This window comes from Pavona decussata, unplaced genomic scaffold (genome assembly GCF_977016875.1).
Source record: "Pavona decussata unplaced genomic scaffold, jaPavDecu1.1 SCAFFOLD_114, whole genome shotgun sequence".
In the NCBI taxonomy this organism is placed as follows: domain Eukaryota; kingdom Metazoa; phylum Cnidaria; class Anthozoa; order Scleractinia; family Agariciidae; genus Pavona; species Pavona decussata.
The window spans coordinates 2,291,528-2,300,759 of record NW_028145528.1 but is presented as its reverse complement, the minus strand read 5'-3'; the positions used below and the strand labels follow the sequence as shown (position 1 = coordinate 2,300,759).

The following is a 9,232-nucleotide window of genomic DNA, read 5'->3' as shown; positions in this document are numbered from 1 at the left end:
TGCGCCAATATGAACGCATTTACTTTCTATCCCGAATGTAGTAAATGTGCTTTAGGATCTAAAAGACACTTTCAGCTCTAGAGCTTGCACAAAATGGCCATTTTAGAGACCCTAATTTTCAAAAATTTCTGGGGGGGCATGCCCCCAGACCCCCCTAGAAGCTTGCGCCTTCGGCGCTCGCTGCTAGCGCCTGCCGCGCTCTTAACAACACATATGACTAGCATTTAGGGTTCTCAAACTTGGGGTCTATGCACAAGTGTTTATGAAGATATAACCTCTAAAATTTTGTGAATTTCGGCGAATCAATACCTCATATTTCATTGCATATTGGGGATCGTTAAATATCTAAATTGTTTTCAATATGCAACAGTGTATGCTGTTCGAGTTTTGGGGGCTTTCTTCCCTTTTGTCTAGTTTTTTTTTCTTTTCTTTTCTTTTTTTTTTTATTCATCAGTACAAAAGTGATGACGAAACTGATCCCAATCCTTATCGACCAAGCAGTCATTCCTTTCTGTTCTTCTGAATCGTATCTTTTTAAAAGTTTATGCGCGAGCGACTCAAATCATTCCTTGATTTATATTTACATGATGTTATTTATCAAAACCAGTGTGGTTTCTGGAAGAACCGGTCAACGCAAGACGCGCTTATTGACATAGCAAAAATACAGCATCATATGGACAAGAGGTCGATTTTTCTGCGGTATCAGTAGGTTTATTGACCTTAAAAAGGCATTTATCACTGTTGATCATTCAAGTTTATTGCGGCAAGTTGGAACATTATGATATTTTAAAAGGAAATTAAATTTAAGGCAGATGTGATAACCGCTACTCATCCGGCTCGGCTGCCAGCCGGTGACCCATGTTTTGACATAGTACGTTATATCTTGCTTTTTGACACGTTTGCTTTCTTTATTCCTTTCATATAACGGATATTCACACATTACTTATTCACTTCTTAGTACGATGTTCCTTGCTGTCTATTTCATGTACCATGCATTATGTATCTCTTTTATGATTCAAGAAGGAGTAGTTTCTTTATCTGTCAAGTCGGGGAAAGATCTAGAATGCAAGCGCCATGGAAAACCAAGAGACTATGAGTCTCTTGAGAAAACTCAGTGAGCAAAACAGAGAGGTGCTCACTGATTAGTCAGAATGTAATAAAATAACTGCAAATATGAAGCCAAACTGGCATTAGGGAGGCCAATGCCTTTTCAGTTTTCCCCATAAGATGAAAACTTAAAAAATATATATATATTTTTTCATGTACTAGACTAGTTTAGCTTTAAAGGGTTTCAGTGTTAGCAAATTAAAGTAAAAGCGCAAGACAATTAAAAGACAGCAAAGAAATATAAAATCAAGCATTTTAATGAAAAACTGATAACGAGAGTAACACTAATTACATTGAATGTATTCCACCTAGTGAATCTCGAATCATTTTTAAAAGCTGTAAGCTATAAACAGCTTGTACATCATTGATACAAAAAAAATGATTATATACGACAAGACATTACAGCTGACAGTCGCAGTTATTGATATCCTCGCATTCAGCTTCAGAATAGCCATCTAATTTGCAGCCATCGACACATAATTTGCATTCAGCATTCACCGGAGCGGGATCATGGAAGTGACGGTAAAATCCACGTCTTTTAAACAGCGTATCTGAAATTTAAAAGTTACAACTTATCATGTGACAGCTTTTTACAGGGATTGATGGGCTAAACTCCAAGGACCGGCCGGTTTTCAAAAGAAATAGAGTGGTTTTCATTTTGACTTTCGCAAATTATAATTTTGTTTTTACTTTGAATACAAGCAAAATTCCACGTTCACAACAATAAGAGACAAAACCCAAATCAATCGTGACTTGTTCGCACGCATTCAGTTCTCGCACTTAACATCTTTCACGTATATTTGCTTTGAGTTCTCGTTGATCCATTTAGTTGCTTGGGTTTGTTTTGATAGGTCATACTTTAGTTCTGGCTTTACGAAGCTCAAAGAAACTCCGTGCTTGGATTTCCGATAACTCCACAACAAATCAAATTTACAGGAAATTAAAGAATTACAGTACATAGGATGGAACATGTGTCGGGATAGAGATAGCTGTAAGGTGACAAAAGGCCGGGATAGATTGCATAGGATCGGTTCCGGCCTTATGCCCCAGTAGGGATTGCGACAGTGAAGGGGATACTGGCGGATCACAAAGGATAGTTGCAGCCTTATGCCTCTTTAGGAGTGGCGAGAATGATCGCCGGGGACAGCTTCGACTGGGTTTTACTGTATTTGGACAAATTCAGTTATCGTGAAGCTGCAAACACAAATTACGGTTTACCAAAACCTCGTTTACTTACAACAGGTTAAACATGGAAAAGAAAGAGACCTCTGGCTTATGTGGAAAAATTTTATGAGCCCAGTTAACTTGGGAGCTCTGCAAAGACACTGGTTCAGTCGCCTGGGTTCTTATGATAGGAGTAGGCAGTAGCAAAGGCGGGAGCTTTTTTTTGACAATTTTGGTCACCACAAGTTTACACCAAACGCCAAAAAAATGCATTTACCTTCCAATGAAGGGCGATCATCAAGTCGCTTGACATAGTTCTCCTCATCTGAAAGAAATACATGATCAGATAAAATACTTTGATTTTTAATTCCACGTGCACCCTTAAGGTGTAAAACTATGAGGAAATCCCATAAGGTGTGTGGCTCTAGCAGCTGACCATTCTTACACTCTATATCAGAGTACGGATGTTCTACCACTGAGAGTTACTGAGTTGTAGGAGACTTGTGGCAGTATGCAGTATGCAAGATGTTTGTCACATGAACCCAGTGTAATGGCCTTACCACACTACTCTACTGTAGCTCAGTTGTCAGAGAGGATTCAGAGCTGAGAGAATCGAAGAATCGTAAGGTCGTAGATTCGTCTCTTGTTGAGTGTAATCGTTCGAATTGTCTTAGTTTTCTGAGTTTGCCTGTGTTACTGACTAAAAAAAATATACCTCTGTTATATTAGAACATTTTGTACTTATTTCTCTCTTAAGTTAAGCGGGAAAAAAAGACATCAAATACGCTCTTTTACGTTTTCTGGGTGAGATGAGCCAAAACGGAATGGCCCCTCAACGTTTCAATTCAATGCGAGTATAGCAGAATAAGTTGTTAAACACGCATGATGATAAAATTAGATGAGTATCTACATCATCTTCTTGATTAATTGAGAAAATAAGATGAGATACATTAACAATTTACATCACCTAACCGCACGAGCGTTACAAATTTCTCCGACATACTAACCATCGGCAAGACGACGTGAAATCACTGATGAAATCACTAAGGCCAAAGTGATCAGCAGGCAGGCAGTCTTCATGATTTATCGTCAGGCAAAAGCAACACTGGAACTGACTCTGCAACGTGTATAAGAAATATTTGTTGTTAGCTTTCTACAGAACAACTTACGCAAAGTCCTTTCACATTGAGACTACAAAGGCGTACGGCGTTTTACAGCTATAGGAGATCGCTAATAAAGTGAGGCATCAGGCATAAAGTAAACTAAACAAGAAATGAATATCATCTCTTCTGATTCTGTGTCGGGATAACACTGGAAATACAAAGAATTTTAAAAGCAAAGAAGACTCAATTAAACTCTCCTCTGATTCTCAGATCACTTTATGAAAAATTTAACTTGACTTGTACTGCTGGTGTTGAGGCAAAAAAAAAACAATCCTAAATACTCATTGACTTGTAGAGCGAAACTCGTCAGTTCCCACGCACCTGTAAAATATGCAACATTTCTGCCACAAAATAGTTCATGTACGAAGTTGATAGAAACATTTAAAAATTAATTTAAATGTTAGTATTTTAACTGTAGGTTCCTGAACGGTTACATACATCAGTTGACACTCGTAGCAAATGCGATGGAAAACAACCAACGAGAGCTGAAAGCATCTTTTAGACGGTCAGACAAAATCAAATTCTTCTGAGGCGGATTAGTTTCACAACGGTTCAAAATTCTGATTAGAGGATGATAAATTGGCTATCAGTCTTTCAAAAGCAAGATTAAAATAAGTCTCATCTTGCTAAGGTACATTCTTCTTGAATAGTGGAGGGGGGGGGGGGGGGGGCGCTTTTATAATGAAAGCGCGCCTAAATGCTATGGTCCGTGGATGCTCGTCATGTAGAAAGATGAAGCCCGTAAATTATACTGACAAGTAGAATAATAAAAAAGAAACAACGTAAGGCCTTTCCACGTACAGATCAATCTATTTCCACACCAATTAATTTTGGACGTTATGTCTTTACAAAAAAGGACCCACCAGTTTGGGAGATGAATCACGGCTAGCCCAAGCAGCTAAACTGATTTATTTTAGCAAATTCGTCAAGTTCAATAATGAATAGAGCGGCTATGACACTTTTTGAAGTGTCTGCACTCTCGAACAATATATTTCTTTTTAAAATAAACGAAAATATCTCATCAACGTGTCATTTTGATCAAACAAATACTTTAACGCGACTCACACAATGGAAAGTTTGTTTGTATGTATCCGTCGTCTTTTATGTTTGACCAGTCAAGCGACATTTTGCAAACGGTTATGATAATTTTGACAAAAGATGCTTGATTAGGTTTTCCCGCCAAGAAGTTAAGGAAAATTATGAAGCCTGCATCAATAATTGCAGCTCATTGATTATCCAACCGCTCAACTGTAGATGCTATAGATGCCTTACTATCCACGATTTTTTTTTACTTATTTCCAATCAAAAACTGAAGTGTGTGGAAAGATTTATGCTGAACGAAACAGTCCCAAACCGATATTTTGTCAGCCGTGGTCAGGCCCCTCATTTCTAAAGTTATTAGCCCTTATATTGGCTTCAGAACTGTAATTATCATGAACTCTTCCCAGAGATACGCTAAAGAAACGATTTTCTTTCAAACATCATCGGAAGAGTACCAATCATCTTTTAACAATTTTGGGTCATTTTTACAGTCGTGCGTGCAGGAGGTCGTTAAAAGCCTAAGGGGCATATTTTGATTAATTATCGTTGAATTGTCAAGTTAATCTTTCCAATTCGTAAATGACAGATCAGAGAGTAGTGTGATATGTAGCAGAAAATCATGTACTGAACATGATAATGTAAAGGAGTAATGAACTAATTAATCCAGTCTTTCGAGTTACATCGCCGATAAATGTTTCACAGCCGAAGGACGCTGCTAGTACCTGAGCGCGCCCAAACAACTTTACAAAGAAATCAGGTCACAAGGGAGCATTTTTAAAAGCGCTATTACATGTTGAAATAAAAAAAAAATCGTTAAAGATAACCTTAATTGCCACTTCAATGACTTTTGTGCAAAAGGTCGAAAACTGAGGTCTGTGAACACGAGAAAACCTGAAACTTACCTTGCAGAAGATCAGTGTCGACACGACGAGATCAAACCTTGAAATGATTTACTTCGCAGAATTCTCATGATAAGTTAAACTACTTGATTAATGCAAAAATTATTTTCGACGTCAGCTATTAAATGCAAGTAGTCATGCACAACTGTCAACGAACAAAAATTATTTGTCAATTAAACTCATCAATTGGCAATCTCTTATTGTTACCGCATGTCATGAAAGTGCAACATTGTCCGATAATTGTTAACTTAGTGTTGCCGCCCTAACATAATTATGCTCACTAATAATTATTTTTCCCTCCAAAACAATTTCAGACCGAGTAAGTATCAGGCGATATTCCGCGCGATTTCGCTGGATTTTTAATTGGTTAATTCTCTACCAATACACGACCTCGTGAACATAAAGTTACAAAAATTTTTCTTCACCTTAGAAAACTTCAGAAACATCTATTACCAAACTTTAATTTGCCTGCAAATTTTTATTTTCACAAACAGTGTTCGCAACTGTGAAAACTTTTTTGTGCCCCCAGGATTAGAAGAAGGCGGCTAATTTTGGTTAAAAATGCGTGAATTTTCATCGAAATTACTTTACTTCGGCACTTAGAAACAACAAGTCTTCATGCACCTGTGTGAAATACTAAAGTACTCTGGCCTTGCCTACGTTAAACTTTCTCACCGCCTTATACGTCAAAAAACTTCGACAAATCTCCTTTTGGCGCCCGGCCCAGCAGAAAATGAGTAAAAATTAACACTTTTTAGGATACAGTTTGGATCTTAAATCGAGGGAACCATTGGCAATTAATTTTGCTGAGTTGGCCACGAACGGCAGAATTTCAGTGTAGCACGCGCAAATCGCGTGTCAAAGCAACTGCTTTCTAGAGTAGTATACTTGAAGACGAACAAAAGAATAAAAAAAAAAACCACTTAAAGAAAAGTATCTTAAAACAATCAATAGCTATTTAAGTATACATCTACTGGAAATCAAAGGAGTCAGGCTTGTTTAAACCTAGACTGATGAACTTACCGTTCGACAAGGAGATGTGAACTGTCCAAGCTCGAGCAACGAACTGATAAGTATGTACAAATCGCATGTTTAAGTAAGAAGTTACTTTGTTGATCATTTTTTAACATACGCCTATCACTCTCGGATAAAAGAAAACCAAATATGTTTAATTAATGCTTTTTAAATAATCACTTTGTAACCCCCTTGTGGCGCAAGAATCCTCTGTGGACTCATTAAAATAATATATTTCATTCAGCTCAACGCTATTCATTTGGCGGGCAGTTTTTTGGTCATTGACCTCACTCACCCGACCGAAACATAAACTGAATACACTTTGTGACACTAAATTCTTATCTAAACCGCCATCCATAATTATTATAATTCTTGCATTTTTCGCGCCAAGATTTCATTAACCAACGTAGCATGATTGCGTGCACAGTCAACTACCGCCTTACGGAAAACTCACGGACAGCAGAGTACCGGAACTACTGAAAACGAGTCACGCGATTACTGACTGTATCATACGCGCACTGGTCACCTTGGTTCCTATTTTGTCTGTTATAAAGGACATTGACGATTTATTGCTGTTGTTTTGGAAAACATCAAGATAGTCACTGTTTCTTGTTTTATTTTCCAATTCCACCTAGTACAGTTCGAATAACCCACTAAACGAATACAACTACGCCGCGATATTCGTACAATTAGTTATCTGAAACTTCTGAAGGGTAAAAAACTGTTTAGTGGTACAGTAAAACGGTCATGTTAACGCGCGCGCGCTTGTCCTATTGTTTTCCTCGCCTCGTCGACAAAAGATATATATTGGAGAATAAATCTATCATTAGGTGTTTGGGTGTGTAAAATCGCTCGTATATTTTTACTTGTTGTTTGTTTTTTGATGAGCCCACATGAGAACCCGAGTTTAATCCGCGTTCTGCAAAATTAGACTTTTGCAGGGTCTAAGAAGTTCACCGGAAGAGTTATTTGAGACCTAAAACATTTTTCACGTAAACTTAGTTTGTTTAACCAATCAGCCCAAACAGTACAAATTTGTAAGCCCGCATAATGCCTTGTTTTGAACACGACTTCACGAACATATATAAAGTTTCAATTAAAGTTTTTCGTTAGCTCAGAAAACTTCGGAAATATCTTTTATCCAAACTTTTGGCTGCAAATTTTCATTTCTACAAATTGTCCACAACTGTGAAAACTTCTGCCGCGTCACCCTAGGGTTGAAGCAACTGGGTAGTTTTGGTTTAAAATGCATGAAATTTCGTCAAATTTACATTAATTTGGCATTTGGAAACAACAAGTCGACACCAGTGAACCAGTGAATTACTATGACCTTGCTTACTAAGTAATTCCTTTCCCACTGCCAGTACAGGTCAACTTCGACAAAAACTCTTTTTAATTTCGGCGCTCGGACTCGAGTTCAAACCAACACCTTTCAACTTCCAAACATTAATTCGCGACCCAAAGTCAAATTTAGTTCAAGTAATCTTAAAAAGCTTGCAAAAGTCTATACTTGAAACGTGATTCGAGAGAATCGAACTATATAGGTAATTGCCGCTGTTAGAATTTTAGTAGCTCGCGAATGGTAGAATTTCGGCGGCGCGCGCAAATCAGATCGTCCATCTTCGAAAGCAGTATACTAATAAAGACGAACAAAACGATGAATAAAAGAAACACTTTAGAAAAGTATCTTCAAACAATCAATGACTATTTCAGTAGTATACATGTACTAGAAATCGAGTCAGTTGTCAGGCTTCTTTAAACCTAGAATGAACTTACCGTTTGACAAGGAGGTGTGAACTGTCCAAGCTCGAGCAACGAACTGATAGGTATGAACAAATCGCACGTTTAAGTAACAAACTACTTTGTTAATTATTTTGGATTTTGCCTTACGCTCTGTCGCTTCCGGATAATAGAGCTCTCTTCAGAATAAAAGAAAATCAAACATGTTCAATCAATACTGTCATTTTGTAACCTCCTTTTGGCGGCAGAATCAAGCATGAATTCATTAGAATAATATATTTCATTTGCCTCAACACGGCTTTGTTTTTAGCAATGTTGCTGTTTATTTAATTGCTCTTTTAGATTCATTCACCAGACCGAAACATAAAAGTACACTTTGCGACAGGAAATTCTCATCTAAACCGCCCGCCATCCAATTTAATTGTTATAATTCTTGCATTTTCGCGCCAAGATATCATTAACCAATGTAGCGGCTAAAAAATAACTACCGCTTTCAGTAGAACGCGCGAAACAAGTAAGAATAAACGTTTTGGTGATCCAGTCTTACATTAAAACACCGGTTTGCTTACGCACACATTCGCTCTTCCCGTTTCGGTTATTTAGATGTTTTTGTATCCATCACTCTACATTTTTATTCGTTGTTTTGTATCTTGACGAGCCCGCCTAAGGTCGCGGATCTGCTCAAAAATGTTGCATTTTTGCAGTAATCCGAAGGTTGTCTGTATAACAAAACAATTTCCACACTCAATATCGTCATCGATAGGCTCAAAGCCAATGCAGCCCTGTACCGAGACGTCATTGGACGCGAACACGCGATACAGTGCACGCGATTTTGGTGGATAATTATATAATATTTTGCCCCAAAAATGCGCGGGAAAACATTCAACTGAAAAATTATTGCGCGCAGAAAACCGGTTTGCTTACGCGCACACGCCCGCTCTTCCTGTTTCGGTTATTTAGATGTTTTTGTATCCTGCCAGTCACTCTACATTTTTATTCGTTGTTTGTATTTTGACGATCGAGCCCACCTACGGTCGCGGATCTGCTCTAAAATATTGCATTTTTGCAATAATCCAAAGGTTGTCTGTATAACAAAACAATTTC

The 9,232-nt window shown here is 37.8% G+C and overlaps 1 long non-coding RNA gene across 4 annotated transcripts; it reads right to left on the bottom strand.

Moving 5' to 3' along the window:
• Positions 1-1,342: 1,342 nt before the first annotated feature.
• LOC146470152 (uncharacterized) lies at positions 1,343-8,312 on the bottom strand. 4 transcript variants are annotated; one of them, XR_014867049.1, is made up of 4 exons: positions 8,165-8,312; positions 3,279-3,388; positions 2,549-2,596; positions 1,343-1,658 (listed from the first exon to the last, which is right to left on the bottom strand). It is a non-coding gene; the product is annotated as an uncharacterized LOC146470152 (long non-coding RNA). The 4 variants fall into 4 exon arrangements; XR_014867051.1 differs by lacking the exon at positions 8,165-8,312 and adding an exon at positions 6,398-6,486; XR_014867050.1 differs by lacking the exon at positions 8,165-8,312 and adding an exon at positions 5,378-5,501.
• Between the last annotated feature and the right edge of the window lie 920 nt (positions 8,313-9,232).